Source organism: Lycium ferocissimum, chromosome 11 (genome assembly GCF_029784015.1).
Source record: "Lycium ferocissimum isolate CSIRO_LF1 chromosome 11, AGI_CSIRO_Lferr_CH_V1, whole genome shotgun sequence".
In the NCBI taxonomy this organism is placed as follows: Eukaryota; Viridiplantae; Streptophyta; class Magnoliopsida; order Solanales; family Solanaceae; genus Lycium; species Lycium ferocissimum.
In genome coordinates, this window is record NC_081352.1 from 33477810 (window position 1) to 33492307 (window position 14498).

Consider the following 14498-nt stretch of genomic DNA (forward strand, 5'->3'; position numbering starts at 1 on the left):
CAGTTGAATCTACTGAGCCCTCTAGTTGGGAGAGCGGCTTTTTAGTGTTAAGTTCCACATAGTAGCAGGGCGAATCTTGGTTACGGGTTAAGGTGAACTCAGTAGCGTTGCCCAGACCCTGTATTTATATTAAGAAATTGCTAAAAAATTATCTATAAATATTTGACTGTGAAACTCAATTATTAGTGCAATATTAACTTGAGTCCGTGTAAGAACCCATAAACTCTAAATTCTTGATTCGTCTCTGTGTTGTAGTTGATATGTTCCCCACTTCTTCTCTTGATCTTCCTATTTGTGATAACTGTAATTGAATGATCCATGTTCAATTGAGTGTAACTTTTCCCTTTTTGTCAATCTTCTTCCAAATCATTATAATTTGGCTCAATTTGTTTGTAACAGAGTGTCATACACATACCATACCTAATAATGCACATCTTGACAAAATTGCTAAAAGGAATGATTTTTGTTCAAGTCTTGATTAGTTTTGCCTCAAATTCTTATCTTTAGGTCTATGGCTCTATGCTACTTAAACAGATGATTCTTGTGCCATTTTGACTCAATCAATTAGGCCAATTGTCTTATTGTGGAAGGAGGAAAACTAATGCTATGAATGAATGAATATCCACAAACTTTTCGAAGTTTGTCTTCTTTTTGCTGCTGTTAAGTTGCTAAATTCATTAAGAAGAAAAAGACATTTCTAAAGGTCATAGTCTAGGCCGCAACCATTAATCAGGTGAAGTTTGTCAATCTCATGAATGGTCTTTTTCAATAGAAATCCTCAGGTCCTTTCTAGATCTTGCCCACCTTCATCAATGTGATACTCCTATTACTTATTGTAGACATGCAACTATGGATTCAAAAGGGGGGTTTTCATGTAAGTTAATTTATAATAATTCAAAATTATTGCATAGATCAAGAACATCACAAAAGGTTGTTAAGCCTTTCTGTCAATTAATATGAAAGGAGCCTTTCTGTCGATTAATATGAAAGGATTTCAATAGGGATTGGATAGACTACAATTAACATGGTGTACACATCTGTCAAGCTCACATTAATATATGAAGTGATATAGGTCCCACGGGAAATTCAATAAATAAGATGCACAGGGCAAGTACACAAATAGTCGATTTTAGGATCCCAATTTTGTAAGTCTAGCTGGTTTAGAAACAACTTTCGACCTACGGGATTGATGTTGAAATAATACAAGTCTGAATGTTGACATATTGCTTGTGCAAGCAAACTTCAATTTTGCAGTACTAAACTTCGAACTCGTATGTTTGGAATTTGGACTACCAGGCCTAACTTTTAGCAAGTAGATACTTGTCTTGGTTCTTTTGGGATCACGCTTGGTATGTTTTTGTTTGTATTTATTTTGGTTGTAATGGTAAGCTAAAGCCCGTGGTTAGGTATTCTAATCAATAGTAAAAGCAGCCCCGTTAAGAAATAGGAGAAGGAGGAGGAGGAGCAGACCTGAGTTTCCCTTAATTTTATCAATACTAACTACAAGTTAAATATTTTGAAAAATGTGGAAATAGGTAAATTACAATAGTATGGTGCAAACTGACCATTCCATCAAGTTTTTTCAAGATGCACGTATCATGTCAACTTACTATATTTTTGCAGTCGGTTTAACAAGACCAAAATAATTAAATCAATATTAAATCCACGTAGTTGATAATTTCCAACATTTCATTCATTATGAGATTGACCAAACTTAGTTGAAAGAGGTCCCTTTTGGATACTAGCAAAAAGAACCCTTCCATCATACAAATTCACACTTGTAGAATTGGGGTATTCTGGAAAATGAAAGGTAACAGGTCTAAAAAAACTAGAGCCACAAATATGCAAAGATCTAAAGAAGTGACAATAAAAATTTCAGGCCACGTGTACAGCTAAAAAATCTCGAAGATGACAATACTAGTCACTTCCAATCAAAAGAATAATTTAATTTCTTTCATCCACCAGTGTCTCTGAATTTCTTTCATCTATCAGTGTCTCTGAATTTCTTTCATCTATCAGTGTCTCTTGTTGTAATAAGCTGAAACAGGGTTCTTTTCCAAGGGCTTTACGTACACATCTCTGTCCTTTTATAAATGGATTTTAGGAAACGACATTAGCTAGATTTTTATTTTGTTGTCCTTTAATACGTAATGGTTCATCTCTTTCTTTCTTTCCATTTTTTTTTTTTTTTTTTTTTTGCGCACATAGATGATAGAATCCACATGCAAACGAATGGCTAGCTCAAGTAATTCGTTAACTCAAAATGTGCGTAGACAATGTTTAGATAGTGAATATAGACGATGTTTAGATAGTGAATAGAGCTAACGATTTTTTTGATATAGGCGTAACTGTACCCTAGTTTATATTATTTGTATCGGCATCGAGCTGAAATTTTCATCGATTTAAAATATATACATGAAAAACACTATATACGTAAAAGACAAGCAAATTCAACAATTATTATATATACATACAATGTAATTTTCTAACGACACACCACTATCCATAATAGGGGAGATACACTTTCCCTTCTAGAATAATTGATAATTTTTTTTTTTTGCAAATTATTCTTTCTATAACTATGATAACCGTTAGGTTTTAAGTTATATACAATAAAGTTTAGTTTAAAATGTGATAATAGATTAATTATTACTTTTTATGCTATTCATTAATATTTATATCGTCAGTATATATATATATAGAGAGAGAGATTAAGCTCTTACTATTATATAAAGTTATTAATCCCGCAACATTGCATGTGAATTCTTTGTTAACACTTGACTACTTTATTAATAATAAATATTACATTCCCATACTGAAATCTATGATTGTAGAGTGTAGACAGTTCAAGAGTCAAGCCCTCTCAATAAGAAAAAGAATCCTTACGAATAGGTCATATCTCCCTACTTTATTTGTTTCTTTATATTTCATTTTTGTCAGTAATATATTGTGTATCGAGAAGAGTAAATTAGGCCAAGAGTGTTACTGTAGAAAACTTTCCAAGTGTCAAAGGTTGAATTTAAAAAAAAAAAAAATCTTAAAATAAAACGTATTCTAGTCCATCAAAAACTATCACTAGATCCCATTATTGATGACGATCTTCATATTAAAATTCTACATCTGACCTAACTTTATTTAAGTCAAATAGTTATTGATTTTGGGAGGACTAATCTCATATTAATTACTTGTAAATCATATCTGCCAAGCTAGTCATTAAACATGATATATAATACTGATTTTTTCTTCCATTAGACTAAAAGTATTGTTTGTTTGTTTGTTTTCTTTAAAATTTGGAATTTATGCATTCTGGATTTGAAGAAAAGCCTCTTATTGAAATCTAGATAAATTAGTTAATTACTTAATACAAATGCAAAATTTTGTCTAAAATTATTAAATTCTACTACCAATTAAGCTTTTTATTCGATATTCTTCCCGATCCATTATGGTCCATTTAGGAATTAAGTGTGACCAGGTTAAATTTGCTCTCAATGATAAATTAATCACTGCACATTGTTTAATACGTTATGTGACAACATAATTCATCGAGTTTAAGTTTCGCGTGTTGTCAAAGTATAAATTTTATAAACCATCAAGCTAAGTTCATGGTCAATAATAGGTTTTTTCTATAGCAGTAGCAACAACAACAACAACAACAACATACCCAGTATAATTTCATCAGGTGGGGTCTGGGGAGGGTAGAGTGTACGCAAACCTTACGGACCTTTTGACGCAGGAGGGAGGCATATCGATAAACCGCGAGGAGAGAGATGAAAAGGCATCAGTAATAATAAACAGTAATAATAAGCAGTAAAAACTCAAGATAATAGGATGACGTAGTTAAAAAGGAGGTTTTTTCTATAGCACGTTTGATATAGTAATTGAAAAATAAAAAACAAATCTACTACAATCGGTTAAATTGACTTGATAATATAAAAATAATTTACAATATGAGTGTATATAATCTAAATTTAATTCTTTCTACTATGTCTTAGCAGTCGGTACATTAATGACTAGGCTTTGAATTAATTGTGATTGTTGCTAACTGCGACATGTTTAATCTCATTACTTGCTTACGGTTTAATTAAAATAAAATGTCATCAATTTTCATGTACAGGGATGCAACATGGAACAAACAAGAATTCCATTAGACATAAACTATTTATTAATGTTCATACATTAACAGACACAGAATTAACTGCAACCTACTCCTCTGCCTTATTATAGCTGGGACCGAGCTGGCTGAGCTAGAAATCGAGCTAAGAATTCGACTGAATTCAATAATTTTAGTTCAAATTTTATACTTTCTTCGTTTCAAAATAAGTATCGCTTTAGCTTATTTCACACTCATTAAGAAAAATAATATATACAAGGTATATTTTACTAACATACCCTTACTTATTATATGTTTCTTGAGAACTAAACACTATTAAAAAGTAGCTCATTAATAATTATAAAGGTATAGTTGGAAACAAATATTATCTTGTCTTGAATTTCTAAAGCGACACTTCTTTTGGGATAATTTTTTCTTCTTGCTAAAGTGAGACTTATTTTGGACGGAGGATATTTACTCAAGAAATTTACTAAATATGTACAAAATTTAAATCCACAACCTAATAATTAGAAACACCTCATATTACTATTATAATATTTACATAAAGTGCAAATCCTAACTCCGATTATGTCTAGAATACGTAAAAAAAAAAAAAAAAGCAAAAGAAAATAACTACTCAAAGGCAAAGAAAATTACTCCACATGTACATTAAAATCGATATACATTACATAATTAAGGTGAATATTATTGATTAATTATTTTACGAGGACCAATTGTTGCCTAGCTTCAATCCTAATTTCTTCCTTCATTTTTCTTATGAACTCTTCGAATTTCTTGTTCAATTCCTCAGTACTCAACTTATTCAATGGCTCATCACTTTCTTCCGCTACTTCTTCTTCTTCTTCTTCCAATAGAAGCTCATTTTCAGGACCCATGTCATCATTTTCTTCACAATTATCTGCCTCTACTATATCGTAGGTTCTAGAACATTTTTTGCTCCCAACACCACCTTCTTCCTTTTCTTTGTCCAAAATTCGACCTTCTGACGTTGACTCATCTTGCTTATATTGCACAAGTTCCAAGTTTGAATTTTCAACGTTTAAAGACGGTCGATGACACTCACTGGCTTTAATGCTCACTAATTCCTCATCTTCATGTCGTGCATGTACTTCTTCATTTGATGTTTCTAAATACGAGGCTTGAGCACCAATACATACAGGTTCGGCTTCTTGAAATTCGTTCAAGAATCCATTTTTCGTTCCGTCTTCTTCTGCTTTTTCTTCTTCTTCTTCTTCTTCTTCCTCCTTGCTAGAAGTACTCTTAATGAGGAGCACAAAGAATATTCCATTGCATATTAGAAATACTTTGTTTTTGTCCATATCATGGCTTAGAAGTTGGCAAGGAAATGCATAAAATGAGAAGTTTAATGAATATTGGATAAAGAAGGATGAGGAGTAGGAAAATAGGAATGAAAATAAAGAAATTGAAACAAGTAGTTGAATGAATTTCTTCATGGGCTGAGATGCCATAAATTTGGCCAAGCTTTGTAATAAGTTTTGGTACTTCATTTCATTCGTTTAGCTCTTTGTAACAAGAAGGTTCATTTTTATCTTTTTCTTGGCTTTTATTTTGAAAGAGGCTGGAGGATAGGAGGTGGAGGACAAGATTATGTGCTTTGGAACTTGTTAGAAGTTGGTGCCCTTTTATAGGCATTTTGAAGAGATCTAGTAATGCACTCGCTAGGTTATTGACACTACAAAAGAACAAATTTTGGGATAATATCTCATATATAATCATATATCTCGTTATTTCTTTATTGTATTATAGTCGCAAAAATATTTTTTGAATAGCTTAATTAACTATGTTGTGTACCAGAAAAATAATTAATGATGTCGGAAAATGCTGAATTTAGTCCCAAAACACATGCAAATTGTCACTCATATATTGCAATGTTATATATAGCCACGTTAGCATCTCACATTATATAATATTTACATGACACCACACTTAGAATTATGTTAAAAGAAAAATTCTATTTCTCGTTCCAATATAATATTCAATGTCTTTTGCCACGTGGCACATCATGGGATTTTGCAAGTTGGAAGACGAGCTTTTTATTTTTATTTTTTTTATTTCGAGTGTTGCCACATGAATATTATGGTAGGTAATGAGTTTCTTAATTTAGTGTAATCTATTTGTGTTTGAGATCAGATTTAGTATTTTCTCGATTTTCTTCTTCTGCCTATATAGATAAAGTTGAATTTTTTTCTATTACAAAACTAAATTTATGATTTTAGTGCAATACACTTAAAGTGATTGCGTGACCATCCAAGAAATTAAGCACAAAAAAAATAGTTCAAATTATATACTATATTATTTGTGTAAGAATTTTCTTAGACCATTAAATACTCGTTGTAGTAGGCAATATGTCTTACTTTTAAAATTATAAATTTATGTTTTAAGAAAATTAATTTGTAAATTATCATTTGAATGATTTAATAGTATAAAAAAAATAGTACTAATTTTCTCTAACGATATATCCATGTGCACTCGAGGGGGTGGGGTAGTGTATTTGTGAATTTGTGATGAACTACGATTGCCATGTGGGGGAGTAGCTATGGATTTATACTCATCCATTGATTCAACTCTTGATGTCATTAGGTTATAATTGAAATGAAAATTATTGAAATCTTTTGCTGTCCCACTTGACCAAAATGTGTTTGTATTGATGAATTGATGGACAGATTTACAATTTTTTGCCTCTATGATTGAATTGAGCTTCCGTGCGTGTCAACTCAATCAAATGCAAATGGAATTGAACAGTAAAATAAAATGATCCCTGATGTTTGGGATAGTTTTAAAGTAATCCATTAAAAATACATGTGAATATTTTTGGTCATTTAAGTTTATCAAAAGTGAGCACTTTTAGTTTTGGTGGAATATTTTAACAAACTCTGCATATTAGATTTGGGGGAATATGTAAATAAAAAGGATTTAACTTGAAACACAGAAAAATTTCATCAAATCCAAAAAACTACAACACAATAACTGCACTAGACACCAAAATATAACAGAATAAGTTTATCAAAAGTGAGCACTTTTAGTTTTTGTGGAAAAGTACAACACAATTAACTGCACTAGACAACAAAATATAACAGAAGTTGCACCTCAAAAAGTTACACCACACTCTAGAAATTAGATCAAAATAGTAAAAGTTGTAGAAACTGCATCTCCAAATGTGACTTCTAGACTTCTCATCAAATCTAACCGACAAAGTTTGTTTAATGGTGGAAACCAAAAGTACTTACTTTAGCAAACTTAAAAAGACAAAAGTTGTTCAAGAGTATATTCAATGGACTACTTTAAACTTACTCCAAAATATAAGGGACCTTTTTTCTTATTTTCTCAAATTGAATACACCAAGCTATAACTTATCAATAAAATATAAAACACTTGTCAACTATGTTAATTACGAGGATGATTATTAATCATATAGTCTTTATTTGTTAATTGAGATATACATGAACTAGATTGCGCCAATGTTGTGTCACTACTTTTTCCAATGACGTTGGATTAATATATTGGGGTTGATAGATTTTCTCAAGTTTCTTTAGGTTTTCTTTAATAAGTTATTAGTGGGTATATAACTAGTATTCGTAACTTGAGTTAATTGGTTTGTTGAATAAAATTGACTTTAACTTTCTTAGCATGCAAAGTACGAAATTTCGACACAACATGACGTAATTTAAGAGTTTAAGTTAATCTTTTAGAAACATGAGAAAAATTTATCACCCCAACCATACTTTTTTTTTACAATAACTTATGACTATTATTGAGATTTATCTGTAATCCAACAATCCTTATGTATAATCTAATTATACGGAAAAAATTTACCTCGTTAATATATAAGATTTAAACTCTTAAAATTAATATAACTTTTGATGTAAGAAATATCTGTAACACTTTCTCCTTCTCCTGTATAAGAAGAGAGAGTGGTACAGCTGAAGCAGACAGTTGTTGCGGAAGATAGTTTCGAAAATTCACATTTATATGCTTTAAATGCATTGTACTTGATAGTTTTAAAGCTATTGTACTTTGACATCATATTGCTCGGCTTTGTAATATCACCGCCTTATGTGGTTTATCCATTCGCTTAATTAGCTTCTCCGTGTTTTCACTTTTCCTTTGTATTTCCTCCGCTTTTCTCGCTTGATTTTCCTACAACTTTTTGCCAAATCTCAAATTTAGATATCTTTTCCTGTTCTATTTGGATTTGTGGAATCTCAATTGAACTAACAAAGGGTTAATTACTGTGTCGCCTGCTTTGACTTCTCTAGTCGTGTTTCGCTTCAGCCAAAGTAATTGCATCGCTAATTCTTTCTAAAAATCTATGTTGGCAGATCTGTTAGTATGATTTTTGTCGACGCTTCCAAAACATTTGAAGACCAAATTCAATTCAAAGAGATTGGGTATTACAATTTTCAAATGGTCGATGAGTTTGTTGAATTATTAAAGTAGGTTTGTTAAGAACAAGAAATCTATGTATTGTACTATAGCTTCCTGATAAAATGCTTCAGTGGTTCAGCTCTTTTCCAAAGCATCAAAAACAAAATATTATTCACTCACTTATTTAAAGTGCAAATCACACGCATATTAATTGAGCAAAATTGATGTATATTAAAAAATAAATTTGAAAACATTTGATAGGTAAAAGGTTGCTCGTGAAGTAAGGACGTGTCAAAGGAATTTCCTTATAAGTTCAGGGACAATATGTATGAGCCCAAAGAAAACTAAAAATGTACAAACTACATCTAATTATAAGATCATGCAGTTCATTTTTTTTTTCCAGACACAATTTCGAAAAACATATGTTCGATTATATCCTGAATAGCCACAATCCGTTTTAATCTATAGGATTTTCTTGAGGAGAATTCTTGAAGGAACGATTAAATATATGTGGTTAGAAATTAAACTTGATGGGATGGCACTGGGATATGGCCCAATTAATTTCAATTTTCTAGTCATGACACATCAAGATGTGATTATATGGCTCCATTTGTTGACCCATTTTAATTCCACTGAACACTAGTATTTGTTACCGTTCACTCGTATTAGCTCTAACTGTATATAGAGAAAATAAAATATCTACTTGTAGTTAAGCTTATGAAAAAGAATAATATATAGTTTCACCCTCTTAAGACTATTTTTGAAAATAGTAAATTTTTGCTAGAACCAAAAAGGCTTCTAATTATACATATAGATTAGCATTCAAAGTGTAGTCTAGTGGTCAATAAAATTGATTGAAAATCATGAGTTTTAAGGTTCAATTTCTAGTGGAGGCAAGTACATTAAGCAATTTCTTTCATCGGTCCAAACCTTAATGAAGGTGAATGTTGAGCCCAACTCGATCACCCAATCAGTAGCAGAGTTAGGATTTCACCCAGGGGGTTTAAATATATAAAGAAATAACATCTACTATATACACTTAAAAATATAATTTTAACCTTATATATACAGTGTAATTTTTCACCGAGGGGGGTTCGGATGAACCCTCGAAGGCTACCTTGGTAACAGATGAGATTCTCGATCGATTAATCGAATATCAAAAAGTTTTTAAAACCATTCAGAATAGTTGAGCTTTTGATCCAACAACTTGGACGGCATGTTCCCGTGAAGTCTCGTTAAAGGTGTAAACTATATAGCTGCTGCTGGTACAAGTCGCAAAAGAAATTAGAACAAAGACAAGAATAAAACACACGAACTTTGTGTTCATTTTAATTAGTACTTCAACTCTACAGAATAACAATAGCAGAGAATTTAATTAATTAGTCTTTCCAAAAATAGAACATTTTTTTTGAGACGGACATTACAACATCAACAATAACCACACTGTTTCAATCTCAAACACATTGGATTCCATTTTATATATATAAGTAAAAACAGAGTATATATGACAACTTGGACAAAATTAAAGTTAATCCAGCAGTAAAATTATTTATAACAACAACAATAACTATTCTGTCTCAATTTCAAACACGTTAGACTCAGACTATAATAAGAAAAGAAAAAAAGAGCTTACATGACAATTAGGACAAACTTAAAGCTGATCTGGCCACACCAAGTGAGGACATCAGTAACAACAACAATTACTAAGTCTCAATATTAAGCACGTAAGGATTCGACGTTTCAACTAATAATATTCGGAAAAAACACACAGAGCATAGATGACAATTATTAGGACAAAATTAAAGTTGATCAGGCCATAAAAATGCACCCATAGCAAATCTCCTCTTGTCATCAATAGTCCCCTGCAAATTAAGTCCATATTCTCTGAAAAGTGCATCAATCTTCCATTCCTCCATCTTCATGTAATCACCTTTTGTGTATCTTGGATAATGAAGTGGCATTTGAAACCCAAAATTTTGTTTTTCATTTGAAACAGAAATGCTTTGACTAGTTTGATTTTTGTTGGCTTCAGCTGAGTTTCCAAGAGAAATTGTGTGTGCAATATTAACAATCCAATTTAAAGCCATAGTTAGAAACACAATTAATATGCTCTAACTTTGAAGGTGGACAGTAAGATGAGAGTTTTAATTTGTTTTGAGATGTTGAAAGTGAATTATGTGGACATTTATATATAGGGAGGACTGAGGAGAGATAAGCAGAAATTCAGGGGCTTTTTTAAAAAAATTCAGGAAAGAAACAAGTCGGTTGCTTGGTGAACAAGCCTTCCGCAATAATGATATTTTTCAGCATAACCAACCATATTGAATCCGTTACTCAATGATTAATCAGATTTAATTTACATACGGTTCAATAAAAGGAAAAGTACTCCTTCACGAAATGTTTTGTTATTTTAGGGGCTAGAATCTACTCGGTTGATTAATTTGGATTTGTGTCGATTAAGTAAAAGAAAAAGCGTTTCATACTCGAAATTTTTATTTTGGGGCTCAAACTCATCCACTGATTTGACTAATATCCTGTTTGACTAAATTTTTAAAATCAGCTTATTTTGAAAAGTGTTTTTTTTTTCAAAAGTGATTATTAAAAAAAGTACTTTTGACAAAAAACAATTTGTATTTGGTCAATTAATTTAAAAACATTTTTGAGCAGCAATTTGTGTTTGGCTAAGCTTTTAAAAAAGTGTTTTTAAGTATATTTTTTCAAAAGTGCTTTTGGGCAAAAAAAAAATAAAAAAAATTAGCTTCTGCAAAACTGTTTTTGCTACTCCCTAAAAATACTTATTTTCTTTCAAAACTTTGGCCAAACACCTCTTTTTATTACTTTTTTTAAAAAATAAGCACTTTTAGAGAAAAATAAACTTAGCCAAACAAGCTATAATTGAAATTTGTGTCTCATAGGGTCAAGTGAAAGAAGAAGCATTGTGTATCAAAGCTTTTTTAATTCTTAGAGTTCGAACCCGTCCGCATAAGATCTAGTCTAGTAAAAGAAGAAGCAATCTGTATGACATATAACCTCTTATTAAAGTAAGAAATTATGTATCTCACCACATTCTTCGGTGATTTGCAATAATAAATTTAAGAAAGAAAAAATGAAAATAGTACTTAATGGTAACTAATTACTCCCTCCGTCTCATATTAGTTGACCACTTTCTCCTTTACACATTCTTTAAGAAATCATAAATGAAAGTATATTTTTACTATAATACTCTTATCTCTCTCCAATAAACTGCACTCTAATCAATATTGGTTACTTTGAAAAACATTAATGTTAAGGATAAAATAAATTTATTGTATCTTGAGTTTGTAAATGAACAAGTATTTTGAGACATATATTTTTAATAATGTGGCCAATTAATATGAAACAGAGAGAGTAATTTTCGTGGCGTGTCTAAAATCAACAATACCCATAAATGCATGGGGCGGAGTAGTTAGTGGTCGCTTTTTCGTTCAATTAGCATGAGTTCATACGTCAATGCTAAAAAGGAAAAAAAAAAAAAGAAAAAAAAAAAAGGATAATCAAACTACTACGCAAAAAGAACTGGTTGCTCCTTTCTACATTACTTGTTCAATATGCTAAAAGATACTGTTATTATTTATCTATTTCAACAAATCAAGAAAAAGAATTATATATTTTTTTAATTTTGACATTTATTATTGAGTAACTTTTTTCAAATTTATTGGAGTATCATATAATTAAATTTACAAAATATAAAATACAAATTGGACTAATTGACGTACTTCTGAAAATATCTAGCAAGTCATGAGCTGGCTTCAGTTGGTAAAGAAAATGTAATGTGAAGTTGCACCTTTAGCGTGAGTGCAGTAAATGAACAGCAATAGTAAAACATGACAAGTGTTCTATAAAGTCCTGAGATTGATTTTGAAATTCGAACCAATGGTGATAAAAGGTTCTAGAAAGTCTATAATTCAATGTTCTTTCCATTTCCCAATTGGAGACTTCTAGACACTGTCACGACCCCCTCTTCAAGTTTTATTGATGTCCTCAATTCTCTCATTTAATGTTGACAAACTATGATTTCATATCGTGATTTTAAATCGGCATTTATTTATATAATTTATAGAAAAAATTAAATTTAATTTTGTATCATGATTTTAGATGATTTTAGATTTTAAATCATGATTTCAAAAATTTTAAATGTAAAATTTGACTCATGAGTTTATGTTTTGTAAAAAAACACATAAGTTTATATTTGTAAAAAAATACTCATAAATTAGTAACTATATTCACCAATCATGTTTACTAACTATTTATATCAAATATTAAACGGAAAAGGGCCAAATATACCCCTTTACTATCGGAAAAGGGTTAAATATACCCCTCACTATACTTTAGGTCCAAATATATCCCTCCACAGTTAAAGTTGACCAAGATGGAGTTAAATCCCACATGACATTAATATTTTAATGAAATAAATGCCATGTGGCATGCCACCTCACTAACCAACCCAATTTTACCCCTACCCTCCCTATCTTCTTCCACCACCACCACCTCCTCCTCTACTACCACCCTCCTTATGCCCACCACCATTTTCACAAACTCAAACTTAAGGCCGGTGCACTAATTTCCCAGTAGCATAAATTTAGTACTTGAATATCAAATTCCTTTTTTTTTTTTTTTGTGTGTGTGTGTGTGTGTGTATGTGTGTGTAGAAATTGGCTATTTACGGAAGAATGATGAGATCTTCTAGCATATGTGCAAACGCACCTGTTTATGGTGGTGCAGTGAGCGGCACTATCCACACGAGATTTCTGACTCTCCTTTTTTCTTTTTTCCTTCTTATCAATTCAACATAATCGTTTACAATTTTACTAGAAAAAAATTATCTAACAAATTTCTCATTTGCAGATCTCTTAGGTTTAATTTTTACATAAAATAAAAAAATCAAAATCAATGGACCATTTCGTTATTTACCTCCTTCGTCTACTACTACTAATGAACTGGTGTGGTGGTTTCTTTAATGAGTTGTAACTATTGCCTATTGTGAATTGGTCTCCCGTTAAATTTAGGGACATAAAAAGAAATTGAATTGTTATTGGGTGAACCACTTGACTTTCTTATGATGGAATGGTTCAGTAAACGATGATACATATTCCTCTGCTATTAACAACATTTGCAATGAATAATAATTTTGGGTCGACAGAGTTGGGTCAGATGTAAAATAGATCACATTTAATATGGAGGTATGTTGATTGTGAAGGTAGAGATACCATTTTATTAACGGCTGAGGCATGTTTTAGTTTATCATCGTGGCAGTCCATGTTAACATAAATTTAGTACTTGAATATCAAATTTCCCGGTGCACCGGCTCTAAGTTTGAGTTTGTGAAAATGGTGGTGGGCATAAGGAGGGTGGTAGTAGAGGAGGAGGTGGTGGTGCAAGAAGATAGGGAGAGGAGGGGTAAAATTGAGTTGGTTAGTGAGGTGACATGTCACATGGCATTTATTTCATTAAAATATTAATGCCATGTGAGATTTGACTCCATCTTGGTCAACTTTAATCATGGAAAGATATTTGAACCCAAAGATAACTAGCAGGGTATATTTGGACCAAAAGTATAATGAGGGGTATATTTAATCCTTTTCCGATAGTACAGGGGTATATTTGGCCCTTTTACGAATATTCAAAGATTTGTAAGTTGATGCTATATTTATAATAAATTTACTCTTACCAACCATGTAGGAGGATTATATTAAAAAGTAGTTACACTACAACTCATGTTCAATTTTTTTTATTTATTGAACAAAAATTTGATCAATTGATGTTAGATTTTTTTATTTAAAAAAAGGCCTTCTTGTAGTGTATTAATTTTGTTATGAATTATGATTTGCTCATTTGATAAGACTGTATAACAATTGGGAAAGTTTTGATGGTTTCGTAACTTGTGGGTTTTTTATCTCTATGAGAAAAAATACAACTAAAGAAATCCAAATTGCATGTCCAAACAAAGCTTCAACTTCAAATC

At 31.1% G+C, this 14498-nt stretch overlaps 1 non-coding gene across 1 annotated transcript; it reads left to right on the plus strand.

Moving 5' to 3' along the window:
- The first annotated feature begins 13491 nt into the window (after nt 1-13491).
- On the plus strand, nt 13492-13626 carry LOC132038790 (small nucleolar RNA snoR74). The gene has a single exon (XR_009410266.1). It is a non-coding gene; the product is annotated as a small nucleolar RNA snoR74 (small nucleolar RNA).
- Nucleotides 13627-14498: the final 872 nt, after the last annotated feature.